An 18,170-nucleotide genomic window follows, 5' to 3' on the forward strand; every position below is an offset into this window, starting at 1 on the left:
AATATTTTCCTGCTACTATGTTTAATGGCAGAGCTTACATAGGGTATGCACTTCTTAAAGGTAATCTTTAAAATACTACTAATAGCAGTTATCTAATTAACTAGAGGACATAGCACGGTTGGCTGATGCATTTATTTAAAACGTCTTGCATTTAATTTTTCTGTTTAATAGATAACAAAAGATCTGTTCTTCCACTGTAACCTCTACAACGGACAGAATACGAACATAATAACTTTAAGTTTATTCAAGTAACTAAATCATGGTGTGGAGGACTGAGAGTGGGCTTGAGGCTGCCCATTTTCTCCTTATGCAATTCAGCCCTCCATTTCTAAGACGGTACATCACAATCTTCATTCTGTGTCTTCATAAAAATACCATGATTTATAAGTCTTGGTTTGTGGTTAGCACTGAGTTGCTAGAATTGAATATCAAACTGTGGTTAAAGCAATGTGCTCATGGAATGGTAGGTCAGCCCAAAGTAATATTTCCAGTCTTCCAAATTGTGGTTTTAAATGATTTTCTGGTTGTAGTCGTGTACTTAAAATGTTCATTTTTTGCGAATGATTCAAAATGGCTTTTTACTCAAATTGGAGGGAAGTATTATAGGGAGGGGTCTCAAATGCTTTGCTAATGAGTTAGGGACCATAAACTGCACCACTACGTTGCCTTGCATATTATCTGTTGCACGAATATTTACTCTTATACTACCCGTATTTCATGTTTATCTACTGTCAGTCCTAGAACTGATTATGTTCTGCTTCAGCATGTCCTTAACACAAATCTCCTTGATACTGTACGGAAATATTCCCGGTACTGATTGTACTGATCTCACGCTATGTAATCCGCCTTGAATCTCAGTGAGAAAGGCAGACTATAAATGACATAAATAAATAAAATAAATATTATTCTGACGCGCATTTCAAAAAATGTATGTATGTATTTTATTTATTATGCGTTTCCTCCAAAGAATTCAGGGCAGTATCCATTGTTCTTCCCTTCTCCATTTTGTCCTGACAATACGTTTTGAGAGAGAATGACAGGCCTCAGATCACCCAATAAGCTTCATGACTTGAAACCTTAACCGCTATATCACCCTGGTTCTGTCTTTTATTTATTTAACTCAGCAAAATAATCTGCTGTAAACATTTTCTAAAGCAGAGGTCTTTACTAGGGGATGACCTTTAAGGAAATCTGGGGGAAAACTCTTCTGTTATGCTCTCCTTCGTAAAACAAGTTGGAAAAAAATTGTGACTATAGCCTGAAGAGCAAAGCTTGATTACATTTTAATTAATTCATACTATCAGTAGGCTTCTTTTTATGTCAGAGGTGCTACAGCACTTTACCTATTTAAAAACTTCATTTTGTTATTTTTAACATTTTGTTCTACTAGAAAGAGCACTTGAAGCATGAAGTGGCATACTGACAAACATTTTCAGCAGCTTGTACACCTCCTTGAAGTACCATTACTAGCGTTTATTTTGCATCAAGTATTGAGCAGGGCACAGAAGTTCCGGAGGACTTTCTATAAATCACACTGTCAGGACACAGATGGGATTGAAAGGTCAGGGACTTGCTATGAAGTAGGAGAAAGTCAGACGGTGGGGAAGTGCAAGAACATTTGTCTTATGACCCTTCACTGCTACATTGTTCGTTTCCCTTTAATTATTTGCTTTTGTAATGTCCTTAGACATATTTAAGGTTCTGAACAGGGCTTTTTTCTGGGAAAAGCGGTGGTGGAACTCAGTGGGTTGCCCTCGGAGAAAATGGTCACATGGGCCGGTGGCCTCGCCCCCTGATCTCCAGACAGAGGGGAGTTTAGATTGCTGTCCGTGCCGCCGAGCGGTGCGGGTGGCACTCTAAACTCCCCTCTGTCTGGAGATCAGGGGGCGGGGCCACCAGCTATGTGACCATTTTCAAGAAGTTCCGGAACTCCATTCCCCCGTGTTCCCCCTGAAAACCCTGGGGAAAAAAGCCCTGGTTCTGAACATGCGTGTAAGCATCTTCACAACAGCCAAAGCTCCCTATGGCTTTGTAGTACTTCTGCTCACTGTTGATTTCCCTTTCATCTCCAGAATTTTCTTGTTTCCCACAAGATAGAAACCAGATGCTTACTTGTTTTGGTCATGTTTCAACTTTATTCATTTAACACAAACTCTCCAATAAACTATTGTGTAAGCTACTGAAAATGGATGTAATAAGTCATACATCTATTTCAAACTGGGTTGATGTGGATTCTCAATAGTAACCTTCTGGTTCTGTGCATTGTAGAGACACCAAAAATGAAGAAAATAAAAAGTGGCTAATTTTTTAAGAAAAAGATTCTGTGCATTCTTTTCTTGTATGAGTGATGCATTATGCATAAATACATGTTTTTAAAGGCAGCTTTAGTAACATGGTTTTTATATTGATGATTTAAGGTGATTTTATGGAATTTTTTTTAACTTGTAAGCTGTTTCAAGCAGGATTCCAGAGAAGCGGTATTTGAAATAAATATATAACACCGAGTTTGACTTACTGCTCAAGATCCATCCCTTGCTGTCTCTTTAAAAACTGGTGTTGGAGTCCATTGCACATTTTTTGCACCATACGAAGCTAGCTCTTTATTTTAGTTTTAATTCAGGGAAGCTGGATTAGTTATCTTCTCCCATTGATTCAAGTCATAAGGGTGCTACAATGACATCGAATAGTTGCTTTATTTTATTTAAATATTTTTAAATACATTTCATTTTTAATATTTGCAAAGAGTTAATATTGCTTAAGTACTCTAGGACTTTTGTCTGAGGAATTTTTGCAGTAACTTTATGTTCTCTACTGTTTACATGGTGGTTATTTTGTTGTCTGTAGCTTGGTGCTTCCCGTTCTGTCCAGATAATTGTTTTCTCATGACCACTGCAAAGGGATTAGAAAAACAAACCAGCAGTTGCAATACAAAGAAGTTAGCGTACCTTTTTTCATGTTTAAACATGTGTACAAAGCCTGAGGTTTTCCTGTGGCTTTTTCTGTTGAGCAGCAAATTCCATTCTTGGAGAGCCAAGTCTTTGAATTGTTGCTGAGAGAACTTCAGAAGAAACACATCCATTCCCATTCATGCATATCATAATTTAAGTTCTCTCCAGCTCCTCTTCAAAACTTTTCTGATAAGAAGGCTGAACAAGTCTATTTGGGCAATATGCAATATTTTGATGGTTTTTAGTAGAACCAGCTTGCTATGAGTCCCTTTTGAAAATACAGACCTTAGCTGTACACATGGGCAGTGTACAGCATGCTGTACTCATAGTCATTTGTACATTAGGCATAAGGAGGAGTTGGTATGTCCATTTGCCTTTATGATGCTCAGACCTCTATCACTTTCTCCAAGCAGGCCCCAGTGGCTCCCAGACGGAGCTGCTTTTTTCCTATCTCGTTTCCTTCTTGACTGATTTCACTGTATACTTATTTTTTCATTTTTCGCTACTTACAGAACGTAAGACTGCCTGACTTGGCTCAGATATAACACTAAAGTTGTGACATGGCCCTTTGTGAACAGCCCTGAGGATCTTCATATTCATATGATCCTTATCCCTCTTTCTCTTTTCCCCTCCACAGGCTATTTGTCGAAGATTACTGCGCTGAGTGCAAAATAGCAGTTTCAAGAGAGCTCTTGCATGGAGCAGTAGTGGTGCAGTACAGTGCTTAGAATGTTGGACTAGGACTGAGAAGTCCCAGACTGAAATCCCCACCTGTGGTGAACCTTATTGGGTAGTTCTTTCAGCTTAACCTCCCACACAAGGTGGATGTTGGGAGAGGGGGAAGGAGGAGAGGAGGGTCCTCCTGTCTGTCTGAGAAAAGTGCGCTAAATAAATGTCTAGCTATGAGACATGAAAGAAGAGTTAGTACAATTCTGTGCTGAAACAGTTGTGTAGATTAGAGTGTTTGATCTTTACGGAAAGGGACCATAGTGTGAGTCCATTTAGTCCATTGGTCCATTTATTGATTATTGATTATAAACAAATAAGCTGGCACTCTTTCTCAGCCCTACTAACTGATACTGTTAACTGATTGCTCTGGGGAGAAGCTTTGTAATGGAGAACCAGGCTTGCCAGGTCTCCCACTGTAGTAGAGGTCTCCCACTAGCAAGCTCCTTTGTGTGACCAGAGAAAATTTTTAAATACCCAATTAAATACATCATTACGCCACTTGTGGAAGTGACAACGGGTGGCTCTAGGAATCTCCGGAAACTCTATGGTCTCTAGAGCTACCTTGTTGATATATCTTTCCTATAATTTTTGTGATTACCTTTGAACTGACGCAAGTAGAGATGGGCATGAACTGGGAAAATTCTGAACCGTGCGGTTTGTTGTTTGTTGCACTTCACGAACCATGAACTTTCATGAACTTGCCCTGAGAGCCAGTTTGGTGTAGTGGTTAAGAGCGTGGGACTCTGATCTGGAGAGCCAGGTTTGATTCCCCACTCCTCCACTTTAAGCTAGCTGGGTGACCTTGGGCTAGTCATGGCTCTCCGGAGCTCTCTCAGCCCTGTCCCCTTCACAGGGTGTTTTGTTGTGGGGATAATAATTGTATACTTTGTAAACCGCTCTAAGTGGGCATTAAGTTGTCCTGAAGGGCGGTATATAACTCGAATGTTGTTGTTGTTGTTGTTGTTGTTGTTGTTGTTATGGTTCGCGAACCAGTTCATTCGGTTTGTGAAAATGTCACTTCTAGGTAAGCAGAAGGTCTGCAGAGAGCCCATCTCCCCATTGTCTAGGAAACTGATCAGCACCAGGCTGTGACTAACTGAAATACGAACCAAACGAACCGGGCTAAAATTCATCATAGTTCATGAGAAATGAGCTCCCACAAACCACTGGTTTGCGAACCACGAACCAGCCCACTTTGTGACGAACTTCAGTTCGTATTTTGGTTAACACCTGCCTCTAGATACAGATAATCCAAGTGAAGAGAGTAACACAGTAAGTATCCACCAAAGCAAAAAGAATCCCACATATACTTATTAATAAAGCCTTATAGAAAAACGTGTCAGTTAATTTCTTTGATAAACACTAATTCGTATATCCTCATTAACATATAGTGATGTTATTTCTGTGAAGACATTATCAAGCTTGTTGAGAAATTGTCATCAATGGAATTTTGACTGTGTACTCTTTGAGAAAGATGAGAATTTGAAACGGGATCAATAATGATCTAGACAACCCGTCAGAGGCCTAGGAAGATTATTCTTCATATAGGACTTCACAGAGCCACTTGAATTTTGTCTCCGTTTGAGAGAACTTTCTGGAGTCTTCCTCGCTATTTGGATACACAGTGCTTATAACCCTTATGTCCAGTGTTTTTGTATACTATGATATGTTTGTCTTGATGCTCCTATATTATGCACTTGCACTTTAATATGAATGTGAAACATTAGATAACTTTGGATATATTTCTCTAATAGCACTTTAGCAGTAGCACTTTTATATACTCACAAGATACGGGGTTCTTTGGAATATAGCACATGTATGAATTGGTACTCCAATTGTGAGAAGGGAATCATATAAATTCTTTAATGCTTACTATTACTATAAGGTACCACTATGTATGTTAATGAGGAAATATGAATTAGTGTTTATTAAAGAAATTAACTGACACGTTTTGCTACAAGGCTTTATTAGTAAGAATACACGGGATTATTTTTGCTTTGGTGTCACCTCTAGATACAAGCAAAGCTTCACTAGTAATTTTCCCCATCTATTTTTTTTCTGTCAAATGGTGAAGGGGATACATCTGTGGGGTTTGGGGCATTATTGAAATAACAAGAGTTGCACAAAACAGTGCTTAAGCATAGCACTTTCTGATCCTGTTATGCACTTTTAGCAGATCTCTGAATGTCGTTAAGAAAAATAACCACCTGACTTTGCATAAATCACCTCCTTTTGGATGGAATACTGACAACATACAGGAAAACTTACATGGTATCCTTGCTGAAGATGTTTGGGGAAGAGATGGTAGGCTGAGCTGTGACGGAAACATATTTCATCATGAAACAACATTACCTAGAGTTCTAAGTAATAGAGGTTGCTTATATCAGAATGTGCATTTGAGATTACTGTGCTAACAGGCATACATTTTAAGATGCTTGCTATTTTCAGTCACATTTCATACACTTGATTTATTGATTTTGCCAATAAACTACCTGCACCTCAGTTTAGTGGGTTGCTTATTTTCTTGCATATTGAGAAGTCTTATTAGCATTGGATACATCGGCTAGTAACAAATATTCATTAAGAAACTTGGTGTTTTTACACCAAATACTTTACAATTTAGTTATTCAACACTTACTTAACCTTCCTAGTGCAGTCAGTGACGAGGCATTCTGAATTTCCAAGCCACTGACTCTAAACTTTCAGTATGTAACAGCTTCCTTGAGTCCTTAAGCATTGAAACAACTGACCCATGGCAACCATGCTGCCGTGTCCCAATTTTCTTTCCCGTTCAAGCGAGACTACTTCCTATTATGAAGTGAAAGTATCTCTCCTTCAGTAACTGTGGAATGCTTGATTAGCCATTCCAAAGCTGCTTGTTCCCCTATTTAGCCACCAGACCGGCTGTGGTGACGTACAGACTGATTCACCTGACATCCTAATACAGTAGCTTCCTTTATTTCCCTGATGACTGAAATTCAGTTTGCTGGAATTTGCTTTTTGAAAAAGTTAATAGCAGCTGAAGTGGAGTTGCTGCTGTCATGGAGCTTTTATTAACTCCCTTTCTCCCCTTCCTTTTTCAGTTTTAAAGTGTCAGCAAGGTCATGATGGAAAATGCAGAAAGGGACCTTACTGTTTTGCAGCCTTGCACGCACACATTTTCCAATCGTGTTAACTGTTGTATTCTTTAAAGGACCAGTATGCCTAGCAGTTTCCTCTAATGAACTATTAATAATGATATCATTCGATTAATATACTGCCCTCAAGGATAATTTAATGCCACTCTCAGAGTGGTTTACAAAGCGTGTTATTATTATCCCCACAACAATCACCCTATGAGATGGGTGCTGCTAAGAGAGCTCTGAGAGAGCTATGATTGACCCAAGATCACCCAGCTGGCTTCAAGTGGAGGAGTGGGGAATCGAACCCAGTTCTCCAGATTAGTCTCGCTGCTCTTAACCACTACACCAAACTAGCTCTCTGTAGTTTCAGAACATATTGTCCACAATTGCTGATCTTATTTGAAGCATCCCTATGGAATATGCAGATTCCCTGGAGTACCATCTGTATGTGCAGAGCTTTGAATTTGCCTTTGGCCATGATGCAGCTGGCTGTGCCATGAAATAGGCAGCATGGTATAGTGGAGTAGTGCCTGAGTGGCCCTTCTATCTCACAGAGCTCACTAGGTGATCTTGTGCTAGTCTCGCTTGCACAGCATGCCTGCGAAGATAACGTTGAGAGAGGAGAACCATGTATGTCACCCCGAGCTACTTGAAAAGATGAGATAATATTTAAAAGATTGTTTTCATTCTTAGAATAGACAGCTCATAGTCAGCATCCTAATAATGCTGCTGCTGGCAGCAAAAATATGTTCTGGGGTACATTCTTTTGATGCGAGATGTAATTGTTTAGTAAGCTCTAATAACATACATTTCTCAGTTGCTCTTTTGTAGTCAGGTTACACACTAAGTCACTATTGCCTTTTTCATGTGAAATGACTTCATTTAATTTCAGATGTTTTATTGTAAGAGAGGGGTTTGTTTTCAGGGATATATGTGATGTTTTCTTCAGTCCTTTGAAGGACTAGCATTTCTAAGAGCAGAGGCCCCTATGGGTGCCATGGTGATTGTTGATACCTTTCTTGATGCCCACCAAGGGTTTATAGGAAGTGAGCAGGGCCTCTTTCGCCCAGCAACAGTTCTGATTGGCCATTGGTGATTTGAATGGTGGTGCAGATATTGCTTTGGCAGCAGCCATCACCACAATATACGGATCTTCAATATGTGATTGAAGGTAAGATGCAGCAGCTGTTTTGTGGCAGCCATTTTGGTGCCTGTGTCACCCCCACACAGTGTCAGAATTCCAGTGGTACCCACAAGCTCAAAAAGGTTGAGGACCCCCGTCAAACAGGATGCACTGTTAATATTTGATTTGTACCTGAAGAGGTGTTGTTTTGTCGATATCAGTTCTTTAACGTGGATGCCTATCCTTTGTCTGGTGCTCTGGTGCTCAGAATGAACTGCTAAGCTGGGACCATTTAAGTGTTTAACCAAAGACCGTATGAATATCATATTGCCTCTTTGTACGCAGAGAGAACAGTACTAAGCAAGTCTATTGAGATGTCCTAGTTTATTCACTGGGGCTTTCTTCCGAGTTAGTGTTCTTAGGATTCTTCAAAAGAACTGCTTAACTTCGTCAATGGCACAGTTATTTCATGTACTCTGTGATGCAGCCTTAATTTGAATAGTTCTGTATTTTAGTAGAAAACTAGTTACAATTGGAAATGGCCCCCCACTTTTCTAGAGCAGTAATTTGTACTGGAGAAACTAATTGATAATGCAACCAGTTGCAGTCATTTTTAAAGTAATGCAAAATCTTTGTGGAAACTCTTTTGTGCTAGGATGTACCCCTTTCCTTGCATGTGGACATGCTAATTGGTGAGCTTGGCATTATTTGTTCCTCCAGCTGACCTAGCAAGTTTTGTTGTTTTGAATTGAAATTCCTGTTAGAATGCTTTGGTACGGGTTTTGATATCACAGCTAACAAAAGGTCAGGTGTCAGTCTAATATGAATAGGTTGTATCCTGCCAGCTTTCCAACTTAATCTCGCTCAACACTCATTGTCGCTCATTGCAGTTCTGGGCTGAATCCACATTACCTCGGTGCGTCTCGGTGTTGCACTAAATGTTCGCTAAACACCTGGAAGTATAGCGTCTTCCAAGCGCGATTTCTGAATCACGCTAGAAAAACGCTATACTTCTGGGTGTTTAGCGAACATTTAGTGCAACACCGGGACGCGCCGAGGTAATGTGAATTCAGCCCTGATCCCATGGGACGTTTGTCTGCGTGAGTTCAAGGATCCCCAGCATTGCCTTTTTGGTTGTCAAAAGCTGGTAGGATACAGAAGAGCCCCTTCCAGACCTCTGAAATATGCAATATTAAATCATCTGAGAAGACATGGCATACTGGAACACCTTGTGATGTTACTAATAATCAAGATGCCTTGGATTGCATGTCTACCAAATTTCAGCTTTCTCTGTTACGGGAATAGCCTTGTAACTTAGACACATTGCCCCCACCCCTGCCAGTGGATTTGTGGGTGTATGATGAAACACATTTTCCTCTTTAGGCTTCTTATTTAATCTCTGGGTTCTGATCTCCTGCTTGAGGAAATTTTGCCAATTTTGCTCTGTCTGCAGCAAAGGTGGGTTTTTTTGTGGGTTGAGGAGTGGGGAATAAGGAGCAGACTGTCAGGTAATCTGGAAGCTTTAGGAAAGGAGCGATCTTTTTTCTGTCCCTTTTGCAACATAGACATTAAAAGCATCACTTTGTTCCCTGTCCATCTTAGGGGGTGGTGGAAAAAATCACTTTTGCAACTTCGCTGCCTGTCTGTTCTGCTAAGGGAGCAGGGTGGGTCAGAATCTCTGATCAGCACCGAGTTCTAACCAGTACACAGTTGTAAACTTATTTGTGAGTCAGAAACCACTTTATCAAATGCGAGTTGACAGTTTGGATGCTGTGAATGTCCAGTGTGGTGAAAAACCTTCTCCAAATGAGTTTTACATTTTAGAGCCAATTACTAATGATAAAGTCTGAGGGTCTGGTATATCTGAGATCTTACTCTTCCATCCAATACGTTCAAAGTTCTCATCAGTGGAATTCCTGAATGGTAAATCTACTTAATCTAGATTACTTTTCAGTAGAACGTTGTTTCCTAATGTGCTCTGCCTGCTACAGTGACATTTTCACTATTAAGGGAGCACAGTTTAAAACTAAGCATATTAGTGCAGTTTTATGCAGTAGGTCCAGCCTACCACAATAGTACCTGCAATAAGTCAGCAGCAGCCCATACACGGGCTTTCTCTGTGGTGGCCCCTATCCTGTGGAATGACCTACCCAAGGAAGCCAGAAGAACCCCCACTCTCCTGGCTTTTCGTAAATGATGCAAAACCGAACTACTCAAAAAGGCTTTTTACTCAAATGAGAGGGCTGTATTGTAGGAATGGGGTCTCAGATGCTTCGCTAATGAGTTAGGGCCCATAGACTTCATCACTATATTGCCTTACGTATTATCTGCTGTTTTAAATATGTACTCCTATGTATCACCAGTGCTCCATGTTGTCTAATGTTAGTCCTAGAATTGATTATGTTCTGCTTCAGTATTTTTACTACTCTGTATTGGATTCTTGCTAATACTATGTCTTTTAAACTTGTATCTATTTACCCTATGGCATTGTTTATGGAAATGTACTTGATACTGTATTGAAATGTACTTAATACTGATTGTACTAATCTCATACTGTGTAATCCGCCTTGAGTCTCAATGAGAAAGGCAGACTATAAATAAATATATAAATAAATAAATAAATCTAAATCACAGTCTGTTTAATGAATGCTTCCTCGTTGTAGAATGTTCTGCAGTCAGTGGCATGTAGATTTTATTTATCTGATTATATAACCTGTCACACATGGTGCCAGGTCCAAAGTCTCTGAGTCTATGGGAAACAAAGCTGACAAGCTGTAGCACAAATTGTCTCTTGCAGCAATGCCATATAAGTTCTATGACTATTTCTGACAATCCAGAGCTCTGCATATTACTGATTATGACTAGAAAGGTTTCTGGATGCAAGGTCTGGGATGGATATATGAAGAGGGATAGAATTTTATCAACTATTGAAGTGCCATTGTTTTCTGACTTGATTGGCTGAAATAGAGGAATTGTATGCAGATTTATTATCCAGTGCAAAATACGATCACATTCTCTCTATCCCCTGTGCTCTAGTTTAGGAGAGGTTACTTACCTTCAACCTAACACTTTTAAACGTGAAGCTTTTGTCCTTGTACATTTATTTTAAGCTTTGTCCATTTGGCTGGTGTGGAGAAGATGACAAAAGGAAACAATGTTTGGCCAGCATTTATCATAACTTCTTAAAATAATACAGATGCTTTGGGCGGTTTCGTGTTCTCTGGTGACATTTAGTTTTGTTGTCACTCTTTAAAATAGCTACTTGGTACCACATCATACACTGCAGTTAGATACTATACTGTAAACCAAATTAAAATATCTTTTATTCCGTGATTTCATATAATCTCCATAAATAGGCACTATTCCACCTGAACCAGCATGCAGGTGAAGGTCACATTACCATAGTCATAATATATTGTGTGATTATAGTAAACAGACAAACTAAATTTGGGATGGTAAAGATACATATCCAGAGTTTTGCTTCTGACCAAATAGTGACACACCCCAAGCATGATGGGATCTGATAGATCATGATAGCACTGGTATTAGAGACATTAGTAAAACATTAAGAAATAGTCCCATACTCCCATGTATAAGAATGGTTGATTGATTTAGATATTTATATCCCATTTTTCTCCCCAGTTGGGGCCCAAAGTGGCTTATAGCATTGTGCTCTTCTCCATTTTGTCTTCACAACAACCCTACAAGGTAGGTTAGGATGAGAAAAAGAGTAATTTACTCAAGGTCACCCAGAGGGTTTCCATGGCAGCATGGGGTTTAAGCCTTGATCTCCTGGATCTATCCGCTGCAGATCTCTATACACTGCAGTGGAAGAATCCACTACCATCATTGAGATAAGAAAATGCTCTAGTAGCAGGACTGGAGAAAAGTCCTCAGTTGACAATCCAGTAAAAATAACAGTGTTACAGTAAAAATAAATGTAAATTGCAGTCCTACAAAACCTAGGGAGCTTGTAGAATAGTTTTTCTTAATATCCTGACTTAAGAAAAGACTTCCAATGGAGTAGTGCTATCCCTTCCTACAGTTATTTTTCTCTGAGAGGAAATAATGTGCAGGTAGACATGTGTGGTAATGTATCCTTATGCGGGTTCAGCACCTGAGGACTTACATAGAAAATAGATGCTTTTAAACATGTACTATGCACCCACATGTGAAACGTTATTTGTAAGGAAAACGTTTCATGCTGATGTAGGAATCCTGTTAAACAAGTGATTTTTCGAACACACGTTCGAACTTTGCCTCATGAATGCCTTTCATTCAGATCTAATTCGTTTGTGCGGTTTCTAATAGCAGTGTTGTGTGTTAAATGGAGACCTTTTAGACCCTTTATATTGTGCCTTGTTGGAGTCAGAGAGAGTTCTGAGAACTGGGAGGTGGTGCTTTTTTACCATGGTATCAAATAGCACAGGAATTGCTTGTCATATTATGTGCAATTTTCACTGGTCAGTTTTTAAGAAGATCTAAATAGCAGTGTCAACTTCTTTATGGGAACTGGTAAGAATAATAAAGGAAGGCAAGGCAGGAGATATCTCCATATAAGTTTCCTCATGCATACTGCCCAAGGGAATGTGTTGGCATGTTTCCCTGGACTAAGTAACATAATCTTTGCAAGAGACATGTTAACTAGGTTAGGAACATATCTGAAAATGGAAAGGATTAGTTTCAGCCAAAAGAACAGCCATGTCCCTAAAAATATGAGACCACTTCTCAAATCTGCATTATTACACTCTACTTTCTCATTATTTCTCAAAGTTCATGTGGTCCTGTAACCTTTCAGCCTTTGCATGATCAGTTAGCATTCCAAAGAAAGTGGGGGGATAGCTATTGATATCTCTTGACAGACTGGGTCTGAAACTAAGATGACCACAGTACCACTGCTGTTAAAGTCAACATTTCAGTAGACAGAATTTATTTTTTGGCAGCTTTAAAGCTAAGGTTCCAACATTAATTCTCTCTCTGTCTTTCTCTCTCTGCACATGTTAAATAAAGAAAAGAATGAATGCAGAGGGGGAGAGAAAACAAAGCATTCTTGCTTGGATATGGGAATGGTGGAGTGTGTAAGCTTGTACTCTTGGAATTGGTCAGTTGTCTGGCCAAATGAACCACCTACCATTGATCATGGTAAAATGTTTGAGGAGGCTAACAATGTTAATGACAATGTTTGTTAAAAAGGAAGGGAATGAGAGCTCCTTGTCGTCTAGCCATGCAACAGCCCAGAGGACAACGGGAGAAGCTTTGCTAACTGCCAGTTGAGGTAACTGCTGTTGTTTCAGAATAGGAAGAATGAGTCTGTGTTGACTGACTTCGACTTCTAATACTTTTTAAGAGGTCTTGTGACTCTGATTGATTTCTGATTTAATTTTTTGTATGTTGAAACTTTCAGCTGATTGGTATTCTAGAGTAAAGGCCAAAGAAAAGAAACATTCAGTGAATTGTTTACCTTTATAGAAACATTATGTCATTTTGTTAAAATGTGCTGCAGTTTAAAAGATTACCTTGTTTCACAGATACAGCTAACATAATCCGGGTTGCCAGCCCCCCACCCCAGTGTATGGCAGAGGGTGGGGATTTGCTGGAGAGTAATGAAGTGATGTCATCACGTTGCTGGGCCCACCAGAACTGCTCTGGTATTTGGGCAGAACTCTATAGTTTTTGCCCAACACCGGCGATTCACCCAGTGACGTGATAATCCCAGGTGCACAGAAAGTGCTGTCAGTATGTCTCTGGTGACATGACAACATTGCCACTAAGGGGACTGTGCTGCCTGGTAAGCCCCCTTTGCCCCCCACCCCCCGCTAGCCAGCTGAGTGGCAGTGAAAAATGCCTGACTGGAGGTGGATGATTCCCTGTCCCCAGATGGGTTAGGCCACCCTGGATAATTACTTTTATCAAGCATGCTGTTTCTGCCATCGTTTTTTCTCTAATAAAAATAAAATAAAAATCAATACTTACTAAGCTTTCTGTATTTTTACACTAAATATCTGTGACCACACCTGTCATTTTACGCTAGACTCCACAGCCTCTGATGACAGGTTTTCTTTTGCTAGCTTTCAGGCATCCATTATTCTATGATAAGTGATATTCTGCCAAAGAAAGTTGTCCTCAAATGGATTTCAGAGAGATTATTTGACACACAGTTAGTCATTATCTTTCTGACATTATCCAACCGTAAATAGCTATTATACTGGCGTATTCTTAGCTACTGTTTATATAGGATCAGTGTTCATGATGCTAGATGCTATTCATTCCTAATAAGGGCATTGGAGGAAAAAATGCAGATTTTTAAAAAATCCACTTTATAATGGTCAGATTAATGCAGACAAAACATGGGGGGGGGGGCGGAATAACCCCCAATTCTGTGGTCATTGTCACATGAGACTCTGGCTTGGATCCTAAGCACTGCAAATGGAATGAATGTCTGGAAAGGATGTTGTGACTTTATAATGGCCAGATTAATGCAGGCAAAACATGGGGGGGGGGAAATAACCCCCAATTCTGTGGTCATTGTCACATGAGACTCTGGCTTAGATCCTAAGCACTGCAAATAGAATGAATGTCTGGAAAGGGTGTTGTGACTAGGGGCGTGCACCTTTTTTTTTTTTAAGTAAATCTTTTTTTTTTTTTTACTGAATCTGAGGGAGGGGGGAATCACAATTCCCCAGATTCTAAATTGATTCTGTAATTTGGTTCAGGTATTTCTGAAAAATTAAGCCATTGTTTTCTATGGGAAAATCTGATGTGGTGCTGGTCCCCTCCCTTCACTTTGGTTCGGGGGGGGGGGAGGTCCATTCCTGTGCTTCAGTTTGGTTCTATTGGCATTTCTCTTGGATGAGCTCAGCTTGCATTTGGGACTGTGCCTTGGCCATGGCAGCCTTGCCCCAATATGTTTATGCAATAGGAGTCAGCTTTGACATTTTCCCATAGGAAACAGCGGAATAGCTGGAGGCACCTTGTTCAAGGGCTCATAGAACTGGCCCCCGGGGTCCAGTCTTCCTGAAATGTGTGTGGGGGGATCATTTGAGGACAGTCAGGAGTAGGTCCCCTGAAAATCTGGTGGAGCTTGCATGAAAAATGCCACCCCCAACCCCGGATAAACCCCAGATATTTTTCCCCATAGGGAATAATGGAGAATGGGTGGGGTCAAATTCAAATATATTTGGTGCTTTAATAAACCTAAACCTGCTTTACTACCTAAATAACTTAGAATGTATGTATCACTTATGATTTAGTATATAAAATTATTCTGTTTGGGGATTTTTTATAAAATTTAACAGGAGAAACGTATTTTCTGAAAGACAACCCAGTGCTAGAGGAAGAATTGCCAACTACTGCATCCTATGCTACTTTAGCATACATCTTAATTTTAAAGATCACAAACGGAAGGCAGGCAGCAGTACACAATGGGGAAAGTTGCTGTATAATTTTCCCATGAAGACAGCAGCACCCTCTAGGTGTAGAAATGCACCTTCGGCTAGATAGTTTTGTATGCCTGCACTGTGCAATGACATTAACGTTCTCTAATGCTGTAGGTTGTCTAACATAAACATCTTCATACTATACTATACATTTTGAGTGAATTAAAATCTTTGCCTTAAAAAGCATTTTATTCATTTGAAAAAAAAAAGTATTTCATAGTTTTTTTTCTAGCCACCACCCCAAGTTTCCAACGTATTCACTGGAAAATCATCAGGGAGGTTGTCCCCATCCCCTGAGTTTTTCTTGTTTTTTCCCCCTGGCCTTTACATCTCTAAATTCCATATGTTCATTTCCTAGGTTCTCCCAGTCTTTAGGAGTGGATTTTAAAGGACTGCTGTAAGGGAAATGAATAAAGATCCCTTTTCTCATTAAAGATTGTTAGGGCCAAGTCTAAAGAAATACCATATCTACACCATAACACATTGCAAATGCTGTCTTTAATAATGTATAAATGCGGATGGATGCAACAAGTGGCAGCTGACATGAAGCAAAATGACTCGCAGTCATACGTCATGTTACCCAGACAGTTCACCTGTATAGAAGTGATTTTAGTGCAGGGAATTTTTTACGTGAAATGCTCCTTAGACACCAATCTGTGCCTGTGCTTTAAAATGACCAATGAAAAGTTGTATACGTGATCCTGATCTCGGGGTATTGAGTGACTGTTTTGAAACACAATGTTGTTGGGTGTTTCAGAGCTTGACCAGTGAACTGTTTTCATCCAGGTATTGCTGCTTCCAGTCAACGTAAACAATACTGACTTTGATAGACCAAAATGAAGCCCAGTAGCAACTGAAAGACCAACAAGATTTCCAGAATATAAGCTTCTGAGAGTCAAAACTCCCTTCAGCTGCCCATAGACCACTCTTCTAGAAAGATCAGTGCCCCACTCAGAACAGTGAACAAAGTAGGTGTCTTATTCTACACACAATACAACTGGGTGGGGAGCTGGGGCTGAGAGCAGTAGCTTACCCAAGGCCACCTACTGAGTTCATGGCAGTAGTGGAATTCGAACCAACAGAGTCTGATTCACAACCCAACCACTATGCTACAGCAGCTCTTGAAAGCTTTTGTTGATCTTTAAGGTGCTACTTGACTTGAATCTTGCTGTTCTTCTAGAGACCAACACGGCTGTCCAGTGATAGACCAATGATATTAATAATGTAAAGTGACTTGATGTGTTCCTATTTTCCAGTCACTGGACCCAAATGCCTTGATACACACTGTTTTATGATAAATTCAAAAATAACATATTTATTTACTTTATTCATTTATGCCTTTCCTTTTGTCCCAGTGGATGCTCAGAGCAGCTTATATTGTTTTCCGCTCCTCTATTTTATCCTTGCAACAGTCCAGTGAGGTAGGTTAGGCTGAGTGTGTGTGACTGGGCCAAAGTCACCCTGTGAGCTTCTATGGTACACTGTGATTTCAAACCTGATTGTGTTAGATCCTGGTATGACTCTGTAACCCTGACAACACCATTACCCATATTAACAAAAAAAACCCCGTAAAAACTACAATAATTAAAATTATTATGGTTACAAAGGACAGCTGAAATATTTGTCAGAGGATTGATACAGTACAGACTATTGGAATTGGCAAAATTAGTTGAGGTAATGCCTGTCATATTTAGTAACAAGCACTGTGGAGATTATAAATATTTTCAAAAAATTATATAGTGTCTTAAGAGAAGCAAAGAAATCCAAGGCTATTTTAAAATCTCTTCTGAAAGAATGACTTTCTAATCTGTTTTTTCTTGGCAGACAGGGCTGTGTCTGTTATTTATCTTTTGGTGTTTTTGTCTAATACCTTGCAACAAAGGTTAGCCAGCCCCTGGAGCAGTTAATTTACTTTTACTGTTTTGCCTTGAATATGATTCCACAACCACTTCAAGTAGACTAATTAGAAGGAACTTATTTGCTGCAGAACAAATGTGAGGATGGAAAAAATTGTTTCATTAGCTGAGAAGAAGTAGAAGTCAGATTAATTATCCTTGGGAAGACAGGGAATTGTGTGCCCAAATATCTTTAAACCGCTGTAATTAAAAGCTCTAGAAGGCATTCCATTTCACGTGCTGGGAAACTTCATTCTTTCAGTAAAAAGGCAATGCTGGCTTCCTTTAATAGCTATAAGCCCGCATTTTCATTTAGCACATTTTTTAAAAGGCTATCTGAATAAATATTAGTCATTCCATTACAGTCTTGATACTTAGACTATTAATTCTCTAGATTTCCCTTGAGAGTACTTGTGCTTATTAAAATAAGATTTAATTTAGTAATTGCTGCTACCCTGTTAGAGGTTGTGTTTTTTAAAAATCCCTTTAATATCTGTGTCTTACTATGGCATATGGATATTTATCATCCGCTACTTTTATTTGGCGCAGTGAATAAAATAATTTTAATGTACTATTTACGCTAGAATAAGCATTCATTTACTGGAGTAAAACTGTCACCAATCTTGGATTAGTTCTGGCACATGTCTGTGTTGCACCTCTTCTAATGAAACATCTGTTGCTGATCAGTTTCCCATTAGTCATGCATTTATTAGTTTCCCCTTCCCTGCACTTCACACATAGTTGTAGGATTTCATTTCCAGGATTTGCTTTTGATTGTAACCCTAATTTTTGCAACTAGCTAGCTGCTGCCTATAGAATCATTAGTGATGCAAGAAATAAAAAAGAGAAACAAGATGGTAAATGTTGTACATATTCTTAAATCTTTTTAATAGGGCTGTCACGTCACTGGAATTGGG

At 39.5% G+C, this 18,170-nt stretch overlaps 1 protein-coding gene across 7 annotated transcripts in view; it reads left to right on the forward strand.

Moving 5' to 3' along the window:
* Positions 1-18,170, forward strand: part of PDLIM5 (PDZ and LIM domain 5) — a 177,020-nt gene that overhangs the window by 48,315 nt on the left and 110,535 nt on the right. The window lies entirely within an intron of this gene.

This window comes from Eublepharis macularius, chromosome 10 (assembly GCF_028583425.1).
Source record: "Eublepharis macularius isolate TG4126 chromosome 10, MPM_Emac_v1.0, whole genome shotgun sequence".
NCBI lineage: Eukaryota > Metazoa > Chordata > Lepidosauria > Squamata > Eublepharidae > Eublepharis > Eublepharis macularius.